At 38.6% G+C, this 24,528-nt stretch overlaps 1 protein-coding gene across 2 annotated transcripts in view; it reads left to right on the plus strand.

Moving 5' to 3' along the window:
* Window positions 1-24,528, plus strand: part of Cped1 (cadherin like and PC-esterase domain containing 1) — a 301,563-nt gene that overhangs the window by 90,290 nt on the left and 186,745 nt on the right. The gene's annotated exons all lie outside the window — the stretch shown is intronic.

Raw genomic sequence — 24,528 nt, forward strand, 5'->3', positions numbered from 1 at the left:
GCTGTGCTCTTTCCCTAGGATATCTTCCTCACATTGTTAACATAAAAATAGCATGATATTATTCCTGGAGTTCTTAGCTCAACAACCACTATCACCATGAAAAGTGGCTATCATTCCTGAAGCATCCTCTCCTATTAACCAATTACCATCTAAAAGTTTGTTGAAAACACATGTCAAATGAAACAAATTACTAGTGCTTGCTGTGTAAGGTAATTTAGGAAGAATGTCTGTGCATTTTAAGGCAGCTGAAACTAAATTGTAGCTCTTGATGCTTGGTTGTAGTGGGAAAGATCTACTACTCTATTGTCAGAATATATGTTACATAGAAAAGCTAGCAGTGTACTAATCATCTAGGTGTGGTGTGTGAAAGAATATATCCGTAGAACTTTAAACAGCCATCAGTTGGGCTGGGCAAATTTGGCACCAAGCAACACTTTCAATGCGGTAAGCCAATGACACATTTCTTCCAGATTGAACATACTAGTTTTTTTTAAAATAAAACCAGTATAAAGAAGAAAGTTAAGTGTCTCAAAGTCACTGACCTAGTGAAAGTTACTAGGAACATTTAAAAAAAAAAAAAATAAACTGTAGTTTCTTTAGCTATTAATTCAAGACTATCTTTAGAATGAAGGCTATATAACTTGTGGAGCTATATTTATCATCTTTCCACCATCATCCATTGTACCTTGTGAAAAAAAAAAACCACCCAATGTAATAGTGTATCTTGTGCTTGTATACACTTATCTCTGAAAGGATTGAGATACCCCAAACATAGGACCCCTGAAGTCTAGTGCACTGTCATAATCCCCAGTATGTATGTGATGGTTAATAGTCATTGCTAACTCAACTGGATTTAGAATCACTTGGGAAATAAATTTTAGGAATCATTTAAGTGTGATGATGATGGTATTTCCAAAACAGTTTAACTGAGTATGGAAGACCCGCCCTGAATATGAGTGGTAACAAACAGATCACCAACTGAAGAAAAAGGAGAAAGCAAGCTAAGCACCATCACGCATCTCTGAGGATGCAATATAACCACTGCCTCACTCTTCTGCCACAATCCCTGTGAACCACATAAGCCCACCTGCCCCTTCCTTCCTTCCTTCTTTCCTTCCTTTCTTCTTTTCTTCCTTCTCCTTCCTTCCTTCCTTCTTCCCTCTCTCCCTCCATCCTTACCTTTATTCCTTCCTTCAAGTGGCTTTCATCACATATTTTGTCAGAGCAGCAAGAAAAGTAACTAATGCAATATAATAATCACTGTAATACTTTGAATATTAGAGATGCAGTACACAGAAAGGACGCTGGTAAAGAGGGTCAAACTGGAGGAAGGGGAGAGCCTTGCCAATCACCACACAGGCATGCTAACAAGCAGACTAATTTACCCACTTAGTCGCTGTGCACTCAGCACTGAGGTGAGGCTATGGGGTAGAGGACAGAAGCAGAAGAGGCGGAGATCCCCATCTCATCGCACAAAGTCATAGCCATTTTTAGCAATAAATTTGCATCTGTGGAAGAGCTAGCAAAATGTTATAATTGCTGCCTATGAATGAACAAGGCGGAAGGTACCAAACAGTTTCATTCTGTAGTAGTAGCTGCTTCTAGGTGGTTTCTCTCGCAGCCCAAGGACTGGTCCCCTCATTGCTATGAAAAGACAGGTTTGAACCCTCTCTCATACTCTCACAGGCTAGAAATGGACAAGTAATTCTCTGAGGCAGACTTGTGGTGAAGCTGTGTCTTTAAATATTTCTCCATTGTTTCTTCTAAGAAGCAGCTAAGTGCGCACTGCCTGAGGCTGGAGCAGGAGGTAAATGGTGAGGGCTTTCTCTCCCTAGGCAACGTGCTCATCTTCCTAGTTAAGCATCACAGCCGCAGGACGTAGATCCTCCACTTCTCATCCAGTGTTGTGCCACAGCTTCTTTTAAGTATTTGTCCCATGAAGGAAAACAAGGATGTGTGACTGGGAGCTACATATGCCCACCAGAAAGAAAGAGCAGCGCTACTACTGGATGCTTTTTCTTAAGCTCTAAACATTGACCAAAACAAAGCAAAACAAAACAAAAACCTCAGGAATCTCTTGTAACACAGAAGGAAATGTGATTTCAGATCTTCCCTCTTCTCCGGAGTCCTTCCTACCTTCCTGCCACAGTCTTCTTCCTGACCTCTCCTTAGAATGCCTGTTGCCCGGAGGTCTCCATTTTGTCTAAATCACAACAAAAACGAAAGTGATTTCTCTTTTACTCTGCATTCTCCACACTTACCCTATTATTCCCTTAGAGTTTTTCATTTTATACAGTGTTATCTCCCACTATTTCTTTTAAGGATTTATTATTTATCAGTAGACTATAAATTCCTTGATGGCTCAATTCTTTTTCCATATTGAGTGCCTCTACCTTAGCCTTAGCTGAAATCGATGCAAAATGGATGTCAAGAAGTAGAAAATCCACTTAAAGCTAACACAAAATGAATTGGTTGGTGAACTAGTAAATCCAAGGTGTATCTGCCTTCAGGAAGAGAGTCCTAAGATATCCTCTCTCTCTTTCCCAATCCCCCCCTTCTCTCCTATCTATCTATCTATCTATCTATCTATCTATCTATCTATCTATCTATCTATCTATCATATATCTATCTACACACATAAACAGGGTTTTTTTTTTTTTCTCATCAGATACTTGATCTCTTCTCCTTCACTCCAAATTCTGAAATCAGTAGGGGCCCCAGCCACCCTGATCAGAGAACAATTATGGTTGGCATTTGGGCTGAGGCTATTCCTGTAGTCCAATGCTGTTTTCTTTCCACTGCTATGACAAAGAACCACAAACTGGGTAGTTTAAACCACAGAATTTTTTTTCTCCCGGTTATGGAGACAAATTAAGACTATGGTGTTAAGTTGTTTGGATTTTGAAAAGATCTCTCTCTGTAACTTGCAGATGCCAACATTTTCAGGATGTCCACATAAGGTCTTTGTTATCTGTTTTTAGTTTTCTCTTCTTATGACATTATCCATATTGGATTAAGACCTTATGACCTCATTTTACTTTAAGTATATCTCCATAGGTCTTATTTCCAAATACAGCCACATTCCAAGGTTCCAGGGTAGGAGTTCCACATGTAAATTTGGGAGGAGACTGTTCAGCTTCTAACAACCAGGTGTGGGTGGAGGAATCAGGGACACTGTGATTGTTAGTTGCCCTGTAATCACCTGGGTAGGAGAAAGCAGATTCCTAGGAAAGAAAGTGATGTTTGAAAGAAAAAAATGAATGTCTATTATGTATTTGATAAATATGTATTAATTGGTTATTGTAAAGTCCATGAAATTCTTTAGGCAGAACAAGCCCCCAAATAATTTTCAGGTAAGGGAATGTTCATCTTTCCTCATTGTAGCATCAAGTGCTATGATGCTGCCCACTAATTACCCAGGTGCCCTTGCACTGGTTTATATGGAGACCTACTATTCTGGGGTGTGCTAGGTTATCACCAGAAGTTTCAGTCCTCACATGCTCTCAGAACTTGCTTCTACTCTCCAAAACTAATCTCAAAAGCTAACTCTTCTTTCTTCTCTAAAATCCACATTCTTTCCCATGCTGCATCCTAAACAAGTAAACTATTGATGAGAATTTAAATATGACTACAAAATAGATAGAATCCTGTAGAAACTGTTGACTTGTGAAAATACCCTGCCTGCCCAGGCAGCCTGACATATCTATAAAACAGCTCTCAGGGAGGACCATACAAATATAAAGTAACTAATGACAGCCAAAATCAAATAATTTTTTTAAATAAACTTTTGAAATATATTTATTTATTTGTTTATTTGAGAGAGGTAGAGGTAGAGAGAGAGAAAGAGAGAGAGAATGGGTGTGACAGGATTTCCAGCCACTGCAAATGAACTCCAGATGCATGCGCCACCTTGTGCGTCTGACTTATATGGGTCCTGGGGAATCGAACCAAGGTCCTTTGGCTTTTCAGGCAAGCACCTTAACCACTGAGAAATCTCTCCAGCCCTCAAATAAAGATTTTTGAGAAATGATAACACAGCTGTGCTTCGTTTTCTTGAAAGCGAGGAAAAATGTCTGCCTGTGGCCTGTTAGTTGGAAACTACAGAATTCTTTCCTCCGCTTGGCATACTCAAGCAACCACTGTGATATTTTTCCCTTATAAATGCCCCCTGTGCCACTGCACATGAACAAAATGTTAGAAGGTGAGGCATTTGCCTGCGAAGCCTAAGGACTCAGGTTCTATTCTCTAGGTCCCATGTAAGCCAGATGCACATAGTAGCACATGCATCTGGAGTTCTTTGCAGTGGCTAGAAGCACTGGTGCATCCTTTTTTTTTTTTTTCCTCTCTTTCTCTGAAATAAATAAAAATAAAAATCTTTAAAAGAAAAAGAAGAAAGGTGCAGCACACAATTGGGCTTTAAGAATTAACTTCTTGGGCTGGAGAGATGGCTTAGCGGTTAAGCACTTGCCTGTGAAGCCTAAGGACCCCGGTTCAAGGCTCGGTTCCCCAGGTCCCACGTTAGCCAGATGCACAAGGGGGCGCACGTGTCTGGAGTTCGTTTGCAGAGGCTGGAAGCCCTGGCGCGCCCATTCTCTCTCTCTCCCTCTATCTGTCTTTCTCTCTGTGTCTGTTGCTCTCAAATAAATAAATAAAAATTAAAAAAAAAAAAAGAATTAACTTCTGGGCAGTAAGAACTCATCCTGGAGCTCACTTGCTTTGTGAGTAGATCCAATATGAGAAAGAGGACTGTAGTTACTTTTTTGTGCACTTATATTGTCTAAAAAAATTCGTTTGAGATACAAAGATGGCTCAGTGGGTAAAGTGCTTGCTATGCGAGTGTGACAACCAGAGGTCAGGTCTGTATAACCAATGTAAAGTCAGACATGGTAGAGAACATTTGTAATCCTAGTGTGTCTACTGCAAGATGGGGGTGGGGGTGCAGATGGAGGCCTCAGAAGGTGGTGGACAGCTCGCCTGGTGAGCCCAGCAGCAGAAATCAAGAGACTATTGCTCAGACATGGTGGAAGAGGAGGATGCACACCTGAGATTGTCCTCTAACTTTCACACATGCACCTATACTCACACATGGAAACACACATGTATACATACACACACACGAAAGAGATAGACAGAGAGAGAGAGAGAGAGGAGCAGGAGCAAGGGTGGTGGAAGATACCCTGCGTAGGATTTCAAGTTTATCACTCTCCCAATCTCTTCCTGGTAGTAAAGGTAGATATTTAACAACAATGAAATTACAAATATTACCAAAGAATGACAGTGTAAATAACTCTGTGGTGTTCAAGGACTGTTTTGTTAATTTTAACAGAAGTCCAGTAATTTGATTTGTAGTGTTTTATCAATATTAGAAATAACAGACCATTTATGTGACACATTAGTCAAGGTGTACATGGCTCCCTCAGTAATATGTTATATAATAAATTAGTCACCGAATGGTGTTGTGATGACTAGTCTCTTGAATTTTATACTGTAGAGCATATGTGAAATAATAGTATAATTTATTAGGACCAATGCATTATAACAGACATTTAGTCTCTTCCAATCTGGCACATCCTGTTGAAAAATATATTGATAAAGTCTTCAAATGAAAGTTGTAGCAAACCGTAAGGAAAATGAAACACATTCATATTCCTACATGCCATCCTAGAATCTCTCATTTGCTGTTGAAGCTGTGATTAGAAAGGACACCTATCCTGGAAGAAGTATAATTAACTGAGTAATGAAGTTACTTTGAAAGATGTTTTACTGTTTTAATGATGGGGTGGACGTGCTCCTGTCTGGGAGAGAAGCATTGACTCTATTATACAGCAAGCCCCTATCTAACCCTGTGATTCATGGCATCAATAACTGTTGAGACCATTTCTTTAAACTTCTCTTAGCACCATCTAATGGTGAAATACAGAACTTTCTCTTTTCTTCTGAGTCACTTTTTTAGCAACACAGAGTCATAGCAGCAGTGCAATCCCACCATCCTTAGCCATTTTATAGATAACTGTGGAGCATATGGGGGGGGGGGTCGTCCCCTTAACCCAAAAGGGAAAAGAATGTAATTCTTCCACATTCACTGTGGAGTGCATTTTGTCTTACTTTTTCCTGAATGCACACACTGATAAAACATCCATCCTACAGGAAGGAGGTCCTTCATAGTAAGAGCAGTAGTGAGGAGTCCTGGCCCACGGAGGGAGAAACCCAATTTAGCTCCCCACAGATGATAATAAGAGTTAGGGAGCTCTGGGGAAAGTACTTCATTTGGCCTCTTTTCTAGGCCTGTAGAGTGGGAACCATCCTACTGACCATTCCTTCTTCACTGAGTTATCATGAAATTATTTTATATAAAAATATGGGGGCTGGGGAGATGGCTCAGCAGTTAAGGGCTTTTACTTGCAAAGTCCAATGGCCTGGGTTTGATTCCCTAGTGCCCATACAAAGCCAGATCACAAGTGGTGCATGTATGTGGAATTCATTTGCAGTCATAGAAGGCCCTAGTGCACTCATACTCTCTCTCTCTCTCTCTCTCTCTCTCTCTCTCTCATATAAATAAACAAAATATTTTTAAAAAGAATATGCATGGACTGGAGAGTTAAAGGCACTTGCTTGCAAAACTTGACATCTGGGGTTCAATTACCCAGTACCTACATAAAGCCAGATGCACAACGTGGTGAATTTGTCTCAGGTTTGTTTGCAGTGGCAGGAGGTCCTGGTGCCCCCATTCTTTCTTTCTCTAATAAATAAATAAAATATTGAAAAAATATGTATTATAAATCTACGAAAGTCATATGTCAAGATTCTGCATTATTCAGGAGCGAGTTTGCAAAGGGAAATTGAACAAAGCTTACAGTTATCGACATTGACATAGAGCTGTCAATTTACATGTTTATTTTTCAGAGGATTTCTGATTGGGACAAATAAGCAAACCAGTATAACTTAATGTCAGGGTTTAAGCACAGCCACCAAACAGAATTAGTGGTATTTTTGGCTTTGTTGAATAGATAATTATAGAGGGAATTGTATAAGGATCTGTGCCTAGAATTATTTTATAAATATATCACCCTGAAATAATAGTAATAGGTTTATTGATCTTGTACTTACCATATGTCAGACACTGACCATATCAGACAGTAGATACACTTTATTCTTTTATCCCTGAATAACCATCTATGGAGTAGATACACTCGATCTTTTTTAGGTGAATCGATGGTGGGGGTGCTGCTCTGGGTGGGAGACACAATTAGAGGATAGGAGATCCAGCCAGGCATGGTGGCTCACACCTTTAATCCCAGCACTCTGGAGGCAGAGGTAGAAGGCTTGAGTTCGAGGCCAACCTGAGACTACATAGTGAATTCCAGGTCAGTCTGGACTAGAGTGAGACCATACCTTGATAAAACAAACAAAAAAACCAACAAAACAAAATCAAACAAAAAAAAGAAGATAGCAGATCCATATCTAAAGGACTATACTTTAATGCTTGTGATAAACTTGGTCCATTATGCTGTATCTTAAGGCTGAATATAACACTAGAAAATAATCAAGAACCTCTTTAAAGAAAGCTGACCTAATGAATAAGTCCTAATGAAAAATGTCATTTATTCATCGTTTTGACTTTTATTATTTCATCAACTAATATAAACTTAGTTTTTCTTTTTGATATGCGTGTGTGTGTGTGTGTGTGTGTGTGTGTGTGTGTGTGTGTGTGTGTACATGTATTGTGTATGCATGTGTATGTACTCTTGAGGCATACCGTGCTCTTAGAGTGACAGGGGTCTCTTGCCTGCGGAAGCTGGCATGGAACATTGGATGAACCTTTCCATTGTTCATCTGCCTGGTCTTGTTTTGAGCCAGAGTCTCATTTGTACTAATTCCAGAGCTTTGTGGGCTCTGAAAGTCCTCAAGTCTCTATACTCCCCTATACGACTGACATTATAGCCACATATGGCCACCCCCAGCTGTTTTGCATGGCATCTGGAGATTTGAACTCAGGCAATCTCAGCCCCCCTGAAGCCCTCATGATGGCACAGAAAGTGCACTTAACCACTGAGCCATCTCTCCATCCCACTTTGCAGTTTCTAATTCATCATGCAGAAGGTGGTTTGTTGGTTTCTGCTTTAAGAGGTCCTCAGCAGCAGTTGGGAATTGTTAGCTGTGCAAGGGTTTAAGTCTCAGTCCTCACAATTCACCAGAATGCTCTCCTTTAGGGAGTCTCTTTATCCTTTCTCCTGCCATGCCTGTTCCTTTATTTTATTTTATTTATTTTTTATTTCACTTTACTTATTTTTTGCTTGTGGGTGTGTGCACATTTGTGTTCATGTGCATGCATATGAAGGCCAAAGGAGGTGGGCTTTAGGTACTTATTGCTCTCCACTCCATTGACTGGGGCACCAGGTCACATAGTCTAGTATTGCATCTTGTCCCAGGGATCCCCTGACTTTGTCTCCCAAGTGCCGGTATTACAGGCAAGCTGCACATCCACCCAATACTTACCTGGGTGCATGGTTTTATTATTTATTTATTTATTTGAGAGAGTGACAGAGACAGGGAAAGAGAGAGCCACTTTGTGTACCTGGCCTTTGACATGGGTACTGGAGAATCAAACCCAGGCTATCTGGCTTTACACACAAGTGTCTTTAACCACTGAGCCTTCTTCGGCCCTTCCATGGGTTTTGAACTTAAGTCATCACACTTGTGCAACAAGCACTTTACTCACCTTAGTTTATAGTATCCCTTTTCTGATGTTCCTACTCTAGATTCAACTCCCCAAACCATCTACAACTATGTTACATAGCATAAAAATATTTGCCATGGAAAAAATCCTCCATTGTTGTCATATGCTTGGGGTTCAGAGTGAGTCATATAGACAACAACCTCAGGTCTAGGCCTATAGAATGGTAGTGACACCTTGTGCCACTTGGAAGGGCCAAAAACTAGTTGCTCTGGTTTCTTGAAATTGTTTTTGTGGCTCTCCTGGGAAGGTTCTGATATATTTTAGAACTAACTGTGCCTTCAAATGGGTTTGTAAAACATAAACATGAGAATCTGTATTAGTGAATATCAGCAGAGCCAAGTCATGTTTTATTGTGTGTGTGTGTGTGTGTGTGTATATATATATATATATATATATATATATATATATATATATATATATATATGAAATTTTGGTGGGAATAATGGTTCTTTAAAATAGTCTTTAGTATTAGAAATTGCTTTTGCCTAATTAGGCAAATGCTGGAGGATAGTGGTTGGCACAAAAGAGACAGACTTCCTGTGCTCAAATCCCTTCCGGACCATGTAATAGCCTGGTGTCCTTGACTGAATATCATACTGGCCCTGTGTTCCAACTTTCTGTCTATAATATAGGAAAGATTATGCTTCTGTCTTATATAGGTTTCTTTTGATACACGGTCTTGCTATGCAGCTGAGGCTGACCTGAAATTCCTTTTGAAGAACAGGCTGGCCTTGAAATTGCAAGGGATACCTTTTGCCTCAGCCTACTGAATTCCAGGATTATAAACCTGTGATACCACATCCCTGATAGGGTTCTTAAGAGGACAGAGTGAATTAATATAAAGTATTTGTGGTAATGCATAAAATGAGCCTTTTGTAAGTGTTAGATTCCTCTTTGTGCAAGTATCTTGGTGTTAGTTGATAATTACTACCCATTCCTTTTAAATATGGTGAGGATCATAATTTTTAGACCTCACTGAGAATAATCTCGGATCCTAACATGGTCCCAAGAATATTTTTCAGCCCTATGCTGGCCATCTTTATATTCGTTTGTCTTAAAATCTTGCTACCAACCATGCCATGTTAAAACCTGAACTCAAAAAACAAAAAAACAAACAAACAACAAAAAAAAAAAACCTGAACTATCAGGCTAGAGAGATTGCTTAGTGGTTAAGGTGCTTGCCTGTGAAGCTAGAGGACCCAGGTTCAATTCCCCAGTACCCATATAAGACAGATGCACAAGGGGATGCATGCATCTGGAATTTGTTTGTAGTGGCTAGAGACCCTGGTGTGCCCATTCTCTCTCTTTCTGTCTCCCCCTCTCACTTGCAAATAAATAAGTAAAAAAAAAACTTTTTTAAAAAACTAGAACTACTATGAGATCTCACGTTCCCTTTAGATAACACATATGTATTAATTGACACATCTGGTTGATGTGGAATGAAATATCTATAAATCACCTACACAATGAATTACAACAAATCAGTATAATATCTTAACATAACACATTGGAAAAATAAGAGGAAAGGAATTCATGATGTAATAATACATGTATCAAAATATAAATATTTTCTGCATGATGATACCAGTAGATGGAAACACTCAAGTATTTCCACATACATTTATTTATTTTAACATTTTTATTTTTATTTACTTATTTGAGAGAGAGAGAGAGACAGAGAGAGAGAGAGAGGAGGGAGAGAGAGAATGGGCATTTTAGGTCCTCTAGCCACTGCAAATGAACTCTAGAAGCATGCCCACCTCATGCATCTGCCTTACATGGGTCCTGGGCAATCAAACCTGGATCCTTTGTCTATGAAGGCAAGCGCCTTACCTGCTAAGCCATCTCTCTAGTCTTCAGCTCACATTTAGATTCACCAGATGTAGCAGCTGCAAACTTAGATACTTAGAAAACTTAGGTTGGTGGGGTTGTATTGCAAGAGAAGTGAAGATTCCATGGGACATGCTGTTGGTACTGTGTCCTGTCAAACTGGTGAACCACTCTTGAAAAAGCCACAAATGAAACACAACTTTATCATCATGCGTGTACATTCACCAAGAAAAACAACAGACTTTCCCCATTGCGCATTTCAATTAAATATTAGATGTTTTATATATAAGTTTTAAATCTAATAATATGCCTCTCAATGTTCCTAAGCACTGGAATGCTTCACAGGGCCCTCTTTAACTTGTGACTCTCTGTGCTCATGACTACAATTCCTTCATACTGGGTATCACCATTCACCATTCACTCCACTTCTGCTCTGGTGCTCTGTGGTCCCCTGTTGGCAATGCACACCACTGCACCTGCCTTCTGAAGGGGCTTCTGGAGCTCCAAGGGGAGGAGGCACTTGTTCATCTCTGTGCTGAGATGCCATGGCCAGCCTCAGGGTCACCAAGGTTCATGCTGTTCCTGCTGCTCCTCTTGCTGATGGGGAAGGTGATGGTGTCACACCCCATCAAATCAGCCCCAGACACATGGCCTCAGAGTTCCTTCATGTTTTCCAAACCTAAGTTAATCCAAACTAAATTGTTTCTTCATATCACTTGGTGACAACACCATTCATTATTTAATTTTCCCCATTATATGTGATATTATGGTCTCAGTGTTAAAGATATTCCAGATTATTTGAAATAAAATTTTTGTACCAGTTTAGCTTTTGACATAAAACCTGGAAAGAAAAAGTCTATGGACTATAAGACTGATCTAAAATCTACTTTCCTGTTCTCCTGATCTCTTGCCTCTTCTTGGAAATTTCAAGGCAGGTTCCTCGCTACTTGGCCTCATTCATAGTTCTTTAGTCAAAGCCAAAGGTGGACTATTAGTGGAACACAGATTAGTTTCAGGCACACACCTCACCACACCAGTAAATACTGACCAAATGTCATCATGCCATTTCTCTTTGAAGCATCATGGGCTTAAAAATCGGGGTGGATTAGGTGCTCTTGCTTTCTCTTCTTATTTTTGAAGGTTGTGATGGTGTGTATATTACCACTGGATCCTAACAATGTCACACACAGATGTGACATATTTCTCTTGGAAACAGTTTTGATACTGGGTTGTACTTATCCTTTATGTATAAAGCCATCACTATTTATACCCTAGTGTTTCAATATTGCAAGCATAGGAAAGTTTACTTTGAATCTAAACAGTTACCAAGAAGAGGAGAAAGATGATGTCGTCAAGTAAACTGGGTCTGTCTCATTTTTCTTCTTCAGTTTGGTATTTTGCAGTATTTCTCCTTCGATGTTTCTCCTCTCAGTCAAGTGTGAGCCACTATTAGGATAGTTTTGTGTCATTAAGGGAAAGCACTTTAACTGTATTCATAGCAGGCTATAAAGTTCAAGGCACTGCACACAAAATGATATTTAAAATTTTCCAATTACAAAATTTATTGGTAAATCTACACATGTTCCATGCCAAGAGCAAAATGAGAATTACCAGGTACAGTCTGAGTTCTTAATTAAAGGAACTTTTACCTGTTGGGCAGATCTTAATAGGATATTTTGCTGTGTGGAAGCTATTGAAACAACACTTTAAGCTGTTGGTGGGTGAAAAGCCCTTAATCATATAGAATGTGGTTCACAGTGGAAAGCAAAACAGGAAAGGGAAAAGGAAAAACCCTAGAGTCTCAAATCAATTTTTTAAAAAATCTAGTCAGAAATAAGTGCTGTAACGTCAACTCAAGCTGCTAGGACTAAAGTATAGTGTGGATTTTTAAAAAGTGATTTGGGAAAGAGAAGTGAGATTGAGGGATAGATGAAGATGCTGAGTAAAGTGTGGCATTCTCTGAGAAATCAGCAGTATCTGCAAGTTGGAGGCCGGGTGAGTCGTTTTGAAGCATAGTGCCGAAAACCTGAATTGCAAATCATTTGATGGATAATGGTGGCCATGAACTTCTGTCACTTTTCACTCCAGATCCATGAAATTGAATGAGCACTCTTGCAGTCGGTCTCCCTGCTGATAGAAACAGCATTTGCTTTTTCTCTAAATCTGATTTAGCTGGGCTACCAGTGACTCCCCTAGACTTCTCGTGCAAAGTGTTCCCATGCCCACCCAGGACATCGAACTTGACCCCAGATACAGGAGACTGAGCCACCATGGCAGGAGCGCTGAGCCAAAGTGACCCTTTGAGAAAGCTGAGCATTATGTTTTAGGCAAACAAAGTAAAATTCTCCCCTCTAACAGCAGATCTAATATGGAAACTCTTGAAGAGTAAATTCAGTTCTTAAATGATTCACTTATGAAGTGAGTGGCAAAACTGAAGAAAATAATGGTAGGAAAGGGAAATTTAGTCTTACTCAGTATACAACATTTCTGCCAAATTCTATGTTTATAAACTGCTTCTTTCTCTAGGCAACTCCCTCTGGCTCAACAAAACATCATATTACCCAACATCTCCCTTTACTGGACTCCTTGTATACTCTGCCCTTTCCAACTCACTTAGATGGATGATCAGCTTGGTTTCTACTCATTATGCCTAGATATGGATTAAATACTTAGTTTCTAAGTAGCATGAATTTTTTTCTTAGATGGAGAAAGAATAAAGAAAAAACTGTACTTTTGATATTTTTTCATGTTTTCACTGCTAACAAAGTACCCAACCAAAAGGGAGAAAAGTTTTTTGGGTTATTTTTGTTGTTGTTGTTGTTTTTTACTTATAGTCCCAAGGAGAATTTTCATGACGGCAATGGACAGCATGCCATGAGCAGAGGTTAGACAAAACCTCTGCCACAGCAGGTGACAAACAGCAGCGTGAGAATGAACTAAACTCTAGCAAGGGGGAGCTGGCTGTAACATCGCTAAGCTGACCCACAACAGCACACCTTTTGTAGCAAGGCTTCACCTCCCAAATTTCTACCAGCTTGGGACGAAGAATTCAGAACACATGAGTTCATGGAAGACACTGATTGAAACCACCACAAACAGGTTGCAACTTTAAAATCAGGTATTGAATCTGAAATCTACCCTCTAGGTCTACACAGCCAAAGGAGTATATCATGACATGGAACTCCTAAGTGATGTCAGAACTCTTTGTACTTTTAGAGCAATGACTATATTGCCCTAATTTATTTATGGTTCCTGGGATATTATTATTACCAAATTATCTTCCCTAAGATATTTAATATATTTGTCAATAAAAGCAGTATATAAAAGTATGACGTGGTAGCTCCAACCTTCAATTCCAGTACTCAAGAAGCTGACATAGGAGGATTTCTCTAAGTTTGAGGCTAACCTAGGATCTGAATGAGTTCTAGGTCATCTTGGGCTAGAGTGAGATACTGCTTCAAAAAAATAAAAATAAAAAGTCAGTGGCTGCCTGGAGAGATGGCTTAGTGGCTTAGAGGGATTTTCTAGATTAGATTACTTAAGGTGTGAGGACTCAATCTAACTCTGGGCAGCACCGGACGTCCCATGGACTGTGTAAAGAGGAGAAAGAGAGCTGAATATCCAGTCCTAATTGTTTTCTTTCTCCCAAGTTCCTCCCTGTTGGTGTGGCATGCTTTCCCCACCATGATGCTCTTCCCCTTGAAACTATAAGGTGAAAATATACTGTGTCCTTCCCTAAGCTACTTCTGGTTGTGTATTTTTCCCAGCAACGAGAAAGTAACTGGTACACTAGCTAAGGCTGAGAGGCTGAGGCCATTTCCAAATAATCTTTCTTATCCAGAGTGCTTGAGTTGTACCTCATGTTCTGGTATTCTCAGTCAGTTAGAATTGTGTCACAGTGTTAAACATGACCTCCCCAGCCTCCAATCAGAATGCTTCTGGATTGCAGGGAAAGGAATTAGGACAAGATGGTTTAATGGTGCATTGTTTACTGTTTCCTAACCCCTCCCCCCCCCCCCAAAAAAAATCTTTTCTGAGGCGATTCCATGTTCCTGGCCTATTTCTACCCCTGAGTCTATAGCTCTCATTATACATTTTAAAAATTATTATTATTTATTTTAGAGAAAGGGTGGCAGTGAGAGAGAAAGAGGCAGAGAGATAGAGAAAGAGAGAGAATAGGTGCACCAGAACCTGCAGCCACTGCAAATGAACTCCAGACATGTGTGCCTCCTTGTGCACATGTGCAACATTGCTTGTGTCACTGTGTGTCTGGCTTAAGTGGGACCTGGATATTTGAACATGAGTCCTTAGGCTTCTCAGGAAAGTACCTTAACCACCAAGCCATCTCTCTAGCCCTCTCATTATACTTTAAAGACAGCTGATTCTAGCCTCTAGGTCTTAAATATTCTTATCTTACTGTGGGCCTCACATATTATGAAATTCCAAAGATCTTAAAGACTTGCCTAAAATATAGTACATTTACTTGTAAATAATACAGAAGAAAAGAAGCAAATTGATAGTGCATACATTTTACTATCCAAAAGGATGGCATACAAATTGCAGGTTGAAATGCCCTGTGAAGTTACCATTAAAGACCATGCTTATGTGTGGTTTTGCTTAAACAGGAACCACTGTCTCCAACCAGTGTTGGTATCTTACTTAAATTAATATTTATTGAAATATACATCAAAAGAACTTAGAGAGGCTGGAAGAAGACTCAGCAGTTAAGGTGGTGCCAGCCTGGTGTTCATTTGCAGCAACAAGAGGCCCTATGCACCCACATACACTCATGCACATACACATGCATGCAGATAAATTAAAAAATAACAGAACCACTGTTACAGATTCTATTAAGTCATTAATTATTCTGGTATAAATTAAGTCTATAATATTTCATGATGTATTCTGGGAAACGTATCCAACGGAAAAGGTTTAATATTAGGAAAGTGATTAGCACTTTATAGTGGGTGGGTTTAGGCAGCTCTTTTATTGTCATATTGATTGCAAACTTATGTATTAATATTTATAAGAAGCTGTGTTTCAAATTGTCATTAATGATGCTTATTAAATTTACACCAAATTTTTCATCTTGGGCCTTGCTGAAGTACTCAAGCATTTTCCTTTTTTTTTTTTAACAATTTCTTTTCCTCTGAAAAATTTATGCAGAAAAAAACATCAAAGGGAAATTAAGCTGCCATAAAGTAATAAAACAATCTTCCATGCTGTTTGGTCATTACAGTGAAACCATAAGGCAAGAAAATTGAAGGAGTAGTCTAGGTATGGCTTTTATTACCAAGGAAAATAAGAAGAATTCAAGGTTCTTATGTTGTCATGGTCAAAACTTAAAGTAGTCCATGGGGAAAATTGTTTCTATAGGATTGTATGACTTTGATACGTCCTCTGAAAGGGAAGAGACAGAAGAACATTTATGGCTTGCATTTGCTGAGTGCTCAATAGGCATGTGATTGATGGGTCAGTTAGTTGGTGGACATTTTCTACAGTGGCTACCACTTTAAAGCACACTGCTATGTCATTGAGCTGGTCATTTTTATAAGTCAAATTGTGCCTCCACTTACATCAGGACATAGGCTATATCTCATTTCCAATAACAAAGTACAAGTTGTTCTTCTTTCCTCAAAGAGTACTCTATGAAAGTAATGTGAAATTTGTATTTATGGTATGATGTGTCCCTTAGTGATAACAGCACAGGAAAGATATTCTAAAATTATTGAGGAAATTATGCCAATGGCACACACATAGTAATACAATGATGTCAGATCTTGAGAATTTACTTTTTAGTTGCCTGAATGCAGCTAGAAATATGTGAAAGAATACCTTTAAGTGTTTGTTGTATCCATTCTCTAAAGATACTAAATACCAATTCTAATTTCATAAAATGAAAACAGGCTTACTAAGGAATTGATGTCTTTGAAATCTACAGATTTAAAATTATATCATTTAAGCTTAATTGTATTTCTGCAATAGTCTAGGATATTTGTGTCCGTGTAATTTCTGTATGAGAAAAGCTATGTCTACTTTAATTTGTGTTCTTTGCAGAAATGTCTCTTTGAACCAAATACAGAGAAGGAAATTCAAATACTGCATTAACTGAGTCAATCCAAGCTTTGTTCAAACCATTGCCTAATACAGAATTGGAACCTAACCAAGAATTTCTGTAAATATGTGACAGAGGACAGGACTGAACTGCTTTCTTTGGGTCACCACAGTGGTAAGCCTCATAAGTGGACATGCCATTTCAGTTTGGGTCTACACTTGTCCCTACCACAAAAACTTCCCATTTTCTTCTTATGAGACTAATGTCAAACCCAACATGCTTAAGAATCACCTACAAGAACACTTAATAAATTATCCTTTAACTGGGCTAGAGATATGGTTTAGTGGTTAAGGCACTTACCTGCAAAGCCAAAGGACCCAGGTTCAATTCCCCAGGACCCACGAAAGCTAGATGCACAAGGGGGCACATGCATCTGGAGTTGTTTGCAGTGGCTGGAGGCCCTGGCATGCCCATTCTCTCTCTCTCTTTTACTCTCTCATAAATAAAAATAAAAATAAATTTTGTAAAAAATTAGACTTTAACTGATAGTGAGTAGTAGTGGGTAATAAAATCAAAGGGATTAACATTCTAACTATACTTTGAAGGTTTAAAAGTTAGAAAGAGGGTTTCTAGGATGTAAAAAACAATATTCTTAACTATCATTCCAGGTAACTATTTATATTATATACTTTGGAACGTTTAATATATCTGCTAGTGCAAAAAAATCACTCAGGGAATTTTCTTTTATTTTCTCTTTCTTTTCTTTCTTTCATTTTTTTTTTTTTTCAGGGTAGGGTCTCACTTTAGCTCAGGCTGACCTGGAATTCACTATGTGATCTCAGGGTAGCCTCGAACTCATGGTGATCCACCTACCTCTGCTTCCAGAGTGCTGACATTAAAGGCGTGCATGACTACACCTGGCTTTGCTTTTCTTTTTTGAGGCCAAGGCTGACCTAGCATTTACTATACAGTCCCAGGGTGGCCTGGAACTCACAGCAATCCTTCCTCTGCATCCCGAGTGGTGGAATTAAAGACATGTGCCACCACACCTGGCAATAATTTCATTGCTTCTGTAGGCATTTATATAAAGTAGATCATTCCTTTATATTATCATTATTATTATTAAGATAATGATACTCAACTTAAACAGGATATGGGTTGACCCATAATCACACAAATGAATAGCTATTTTAAAAGGGAATTAAAAAGATGTTTTTGTAAAGTTAACTGGAAAATAGTTTTGAAAATGATATTGGTTAGTGACTAATATACTGCATGTATTAGAGTATATGTCTTTATTGGCTATACCATTGTTTTTTCAGACCCAAGGTACTTGTTTAGTAGAACACACAGAAACCTGGTCCCCAAGACCATCCCCTCCACAGTATCCCTCTGGCCTGTGTACAGGCGACTTTCTCTTCTGTGACTTCCTGTGCTTTCTGTGTATTCCACAGATCTTTACTATTACTAGACCTTTTGGCTTTAGACAGTTGATCTCTGAGTTGTTGATCACTGTTTCCTTACTAGGGCTGTTGTGTGTTGTGTTTGCAACATCGTGATAAGGACATAGTATGCTACCTTACACTTATAAACTTTATATTGCAGTAGAGAAACAAAGGCATTTCTTATCCACATCTTATATACATATACATACATACATATATATATATATATGTGTGTGTGTGTATGTGTGTGTGTGTGTGTGTATGTGTGTGTGTGTGCATACATATATGTGTGTGTATATGTGTATGTGTGTCCTAAGCCTGAAAAATAACAAGTTTATTCTATACCTCTCAGTGACTGACTACTTATGCATTCCTTTCATTTTTGTGTCACTTGATTTTTTAATTTTTTGTTTATTTTTATTATTTATTTGAGAGTGACAGACAGAGGAAGAGGGAGAGAGAGAGAGAGAGAGGGAGAGGGAGAGAGAGAGAGAGAATGGGCATGCCAGGGCCTCCAGCCACTGCATACAAACTCCAGACGCTGTACCCTCTTGTGCATCTGGCTAACATGGGTCCTGGGGAATAGAGCCTCGAACCGGGGTCCTTAGGCTTCATAGGCAAGCACTTAACCACTAATCCATCTCTCCAGCCCACTTGTTTTGTTTTGTATGAGCAATGCACATAGCTTTGGTGACTTGGGTAAGAAGAACTTGAAGTTTACTTATTAAGCACATATTTATGTGATCCTATATTAAGTGCCAGCCTATCCTATGTTTGGCAGTAAATGGTCAGTGGAAGGAAAATAAGAAATAACAAAAACCAAAGTGCTGAGAAGAAATAGTAGTTGAGTGTTCAGCACTAATTGAGACATGTCTACCAACCCTCCAGTGGCTCAGAAGCTATAGCAAACGAAGTAGCAGAAAGAATGGGAAGGAGCACTCAGGGACGCTGCTCCCAAGTACAAACAGCCAGTGCATTTATCAGCTCACAGTGGCTGTCATTACCTGCACAAGACCTGAATAATATTGGGCTGGTTGTCATAGATGATGGAGGAGTGAAAAAAAAAGGACATAAATATAGAAGAGGGAATAGCAGGAAAGAAGTAAGGATTTAGTGAAGGGGCATAGGAGAAGTGGGACAAAAGAGAGTGGTGGGAAGGGATTATGTAAAAATTTTAGTAAGGTTTAAAACTAAAAGAATTTAAAACTGAGTACAGTCCCTGACCTTATAGCGCTTATAGTCCAGTGAACTTAGGTTTTCCATTTATATGATCTATCATCTATGACGGCCAAAGCCTTCTCAAGTTTTACATTGGGAGTCCATATGATTTCCTGGCTTTAATATATTTTTTTAAATTACTCTGCTTAGGAGGTAAAAGGATGGTTGATATTCCTCAAATGCTTTCTCAGGGAGTGGTAGCTTAAAGATAATTCAGCCGTAGTCTTTCCTGTGAGGCCTTTTGGGCCTCACATAAATAAAAGAACAGTGCTCATAATCACTGGAGTATATCAGATTCACAGTGTTGACTGCATTTCTGTTCTGGACATTTGACTCGTGACACTTATCTTTCCCATTAGATCATATAGAGCATATATTAAGAATGATAACGTTGTAGCTAATATCAGAGGAAATGTGACTTGTAGATGAGCTTAAATATCACGTAGTTATTCATTCAGCAAATATTTGTCCAGCTCCGCTGTGCTTCGCTGCTCGGCCTTTTCATCTTCCGACAAAAGAGGAAAGGAACGGAGGGACGAGGGCTCTTTGCTTGGAAGCGGAAGAAGTCTTTTGTGCCACTACAGCTCTCAAAGTAGAAGACAGACCCTCAGACCCTCACGAGTGACTTCAGGGTCTTCCCTTATATCCGTTTCTTTTTATTATTTACTTATTTACTTATTTGGTTTTTCGAGGTAGGGTCTCACTCTAGCTCAGGCTGACCTGGAATTCACTATGTAGTCTCAAGATGGCCTCAAACTCATGGCGATCCTCCTACCTCTGCCTCCTGAGTGCTGGGATTAAAGGCATGCGCCACCACACCCAGCTTGAGGTTTTATTTTTGCATAATGTTTATAGCTGGAAGTTAAGTACTAAGGCTTCTAAATGCCTTCAAGCAAGAAAAACAACTTAATACTCTTATAAACGGGACTTACTTACATTTCTAATCTCAAGGCATTATTAATTACTAATTAAGTCTTTTTATCTTACTGGGAATTTTAAAATAAGAAAATACTATGTTTAGTTTCGCAATAGGAAATTCAAGACAAGATTCTAACGTTTTTGAAATGTAATTATACCTTTGCTATTACTTTCATATTAATTATTACCTATAGGGAAAAACATTAAATCAAATATATAATCAATTTGGCAGCTAATCTTTTCTAATACAAGTGTTTTCCAGGGCTTAGTCCTTACCTGTGATGTACATAATTACATGCTGCATAGAACAAGATTAAGTGACCAAGGAAAATATTTTTAATTCATTAAGATACCATTTTATAGTTTAGGGGGCCTAATGGCCATCCTGATCGACAGCTCACTGTTGGGATACATACATATATAATTTATTTATCTATTTATTTGAGAGAGAGAGAAAGAAAGAGTAAGAGTCAGAGAATGAGAGTGAGAGAGAGAGACACAGAGAGAGAGAATGAATGGGCATGTCAGGGCCACTAGCCACTGCAAGCAAACTCAAAATCCATGCACCATCTTGCACATCTGGCTTATGGGTCTGTTGCCTTTGCAGACAAGCACCTTAACTGCTGAACCATCTCTCTAGTCCCCAGCCTATGATTTTAGGGTAAAGCTTTCTCTATCCCAGTACTTCTGCCCAAACACACACACACTCTCTCTTTATTTTTAGGAGTATTATATCTTTTAACTAGCTAACCAACAAGTTGGCTTCAGTAGCACTTATTCTTACCATCTTGAGTTCTGTGTATCCCTTCTTCCCTCTCCCTCCCTTACCTTTGTTTTCCCCAGTCCTTTCTAACTCCTGTATTCTGTTCCTCTGTCTACCTGTCTACTATTTGGTCCTGTAGTTTCTCCTAGCTTCACCTCTCTCCAAGCCTTACTTATCCTAGCTTCCTGACTAGCACTACTGATGCATGTCATGGCCTCTAGTTGTTGCAAATATACTCCAGACACATGCATCACTTTGTGCATCTGGCTTACATGGGTTCCTGGGGAACTGAACCTGGGTCCTTTAGCTTTGCAGGTAAGCTCCTTAACCATTAAGCCATCTCTCCACTCCTCAAATGGTTCATTTTTACTTTAGGCCATCAGTAGGGTTCTGTGATCTCTGAAATAAGGTAGGAGTAGGTAGCAACTAAAAGTACACCAGATAGTATTTCACATCTGAACCTATCATAAACTAAGTCTTCATATTACAGGCAGAAAAGCCCTACAGGTGCTGGCTTGCTGCTTCATATTTAATTGCTTCCTTGTGTTTCAATAAGTGAACATCAGTAGACAAGGATGCATTTGGAACACTGTACATTCCCTCCCAATTTCTTACCAAAGCAGAAGCTACTCTCATACTCTCCTCATTATGAGGAGATTTCTGGGCTTTTTGAGTGTATCAAAGCCTTAGGAGAAGAGAGATGGGATGGGAAAGAAGTGGCTTGGACTGGCTGGGGGAGAGAGCCTTAGATGAATATGCAAATGAAATGTTTAAGAAGGTATATCCCAACAAATATCTGACTCTATTGCAAAACAACCTAAGACATTCAGTGATTTCCACAATTATGTATAAAATTTCCATCAAGTGCAGATGCAGCTTTTATAGATACTAATGGACATTAGATCTATTATTTTTGTTGCAATCCAGTAAAATGGATATTGTTTTAGATGTCAAGATCCAATTGATTTCAAAGTTTTTCTTGTTTTTTTTTTTTGTTGTTTGTTTCTTTAAGTATAACAAAATGTAATCACCACCAAGGCAGGAATAATGTGATAAGAAGCCTAGAGTTTATTTAAACAAATAAGGATAAAATGTATGTAATTAATATTCAACCCCATTGATTAATCACAGTTCTAAGGATTGATGTGAAAATCTGACATATTTTTGGCAATTTCTGCACTAGACTCTTTGGGCATCATGTTATAGCTCCTCTGCTTGAGCTGAGTCAGAAAAAATGTAACAAGTTGGGGCTAGAGGGATGGCTTAGCAGTTAAGGCATTTGCCTGCAAAGCCAAAGGACCCAGGTTTGATTCCCCAGGACCCACATTAGCCAGATGCCCTAGGGGGCACATGCATCTGGAGTTTGTTTGCAGTTGCTAGAGGCCCTGGTGCCCCCATTCTCTCTCTGTCTTCCCTCCCTCTTTCTCTGTCAAATAAATAAACAAAAAAAAATATTTAAAAATAACAAGTTTGGTTTATTCTTTTTGACTTTTTCTTTTTGGTAACACTGTTGAGATAGTACTTTGTCAAAAGACTTCTTCAGTCAGATGAGCTTGAAATTCTAATTGATGTTGAGCTTCCTGGTAACAAAGTGAAGGGGAATTTTGAGCAAATAATATTCTCATCACAAAGAAAGCTATAACTAATTCTTCTGGGAAAATAAAAATTTTCCTTGTCAAAACTTTAAAAATAAGTCTATTTACTTAAATGCTTATTGATAACATTTATTTTCTTTCTCCAAAGTTGATGGAATTTATCAACATTTTATTCCACTACCATTCAGGGCTGAGGGTTGAATCCAGGGTCTTGCAAGTACTAAGCATATACTCCATCACTGGGGATACACCCTGGATCCTCATCTCACCTTGTAAAAAAGTGTGACTCCCAAGGCAAGAAATTACCTATGACTCTTCATCTGTCACCTCCATAAATTTCCTTCATTATGATGTCTTAGATTTCATTCACAGTGAAGCCTTGTTGATGAGTTATTGCTTTTTTTTTTTCTTTTAAGCAAGATCACACCATGCTAAGTAATGAGATGTGGGAATACATGGAACAGCTTGACTCTGACTTTTACTTAAGAGTGTGAAGTGCTATAAATTAGATTATGTTAGTATTGATTAAATGTGCACAAGGGGGGTAATAATTGAAAGGCTTTGTTCCATTTTGAGAGCTGCAAGAATCATTTGACTTAAAAATATAGTTTCCTGGGAGTAAAGAAACAACAATTTTCACACACTTTTGAAGAGAGTGGAAATTAGGACAACCTTTTAGGAAGGTGTTTTGGTGATGCCTAACAAATTTACCATACATTTACCCATCAACTTGATAATTATACATGCCAAGAAGAATCTAGATATACTTGTATAAGCACAGAAAAATAGTTTATATGAGTATGTCTGTCAGGGTGTTTTTAACATGGCAAAGGAAAAACATTACAAAAATAAATACACAACAGAGAAAAATATCCAAATTAAACATATATCCATTTAATATACAGCAAGCCATTGGAAAGAATGTATTGGGTCAATCACATACAATGGGGGCAACAAGCCTGTGGTAGTTTGAATAGATGGCCCTCAATATATTAAGTGTTTTATTAGTTTGTAGTTTGCAGCTACAGCCCCCTGGCTGGAGGCAGTGTGGTGGTAGGTTTCAGATTTTAATCTAAAGATATGCAAAGTGTGCCTGGCTGGAGTTGCTGAAATGTGCTGTGCTGTGTGGCTTTTGATTTTTAGGCTTGTGCTTCTCTCTCTCTGCTTGGACCTGTGAAGGCAGGCCAACTCCTTCTGCCATTATGGAACTTCCCTTGGATCTGTAAGCTTCAATAAATCCCTTCCTCCATAAGCGTGCCTGGTTTGGAAGTTCATCTCAGTGAACCTGAAGCTGCTTGCTATGTTTTTTAAATAGCAAAGGATAAACATTGCAGCAATCAATACACAACATTGAAAACTACCCAAATTAAATGTATATCCATTTGATATATGGCAAGTCATTGAGAAGTATGTGTTGGGTCAGTCACATACAATGCAGGTAAAAAGCTATTGTTTTTTTTGATGATTTTAACAACACAAATACCTACATATACACATTTGTACAGACACATTGGTATTTATATCAATTGTATCAATTTATATATTGATAAATGCATCCAACCAATTGTGCTTCTCTAAATTATAAAATGTGTGTAAAAATGCATTGTAGTGAATGGGTTTTGTTTTATTTGATAATTTTCTATGACTTTTGAGTTTTATTACACAAATATCATACAATCTTTTGACTTTTAAACATGTTCCTGGAGTAAGGCATTATTGTTCTTTATATATACTTATGAGCCAATAATTACTAATTTAATAATTTACTAATTTAGAGGATAGTTTAACATGAGCTTGGATGGTTCAAGACATCAAATCTACCTTCCCTTCTGAGCAAGAAAAGTGAACATCAATCATTACCTTCCCCCCACCCCCAGTCTGTGGAAAAGAACACTCCAAAACAAGGGCTACTGTATACGTGCATTCCAACTGTACAGATCCAACTTGGATTCAGTGATTCCCAGGGA

This window comes from Jaculus jaculus, chromosome 10 (genome assembly GCF_020740685.1).
Source record: "Jaculus jaculus isolate mJacJac1 chromosome 10, mJacJac1.mat.Y.cur, whole genome shotgun sequence".
NCBI lineage: Eukaryota > Metazoa > Chordata > Mammalia > Rodentia > Dipodidae > Jaculus > Jaculus jaculus.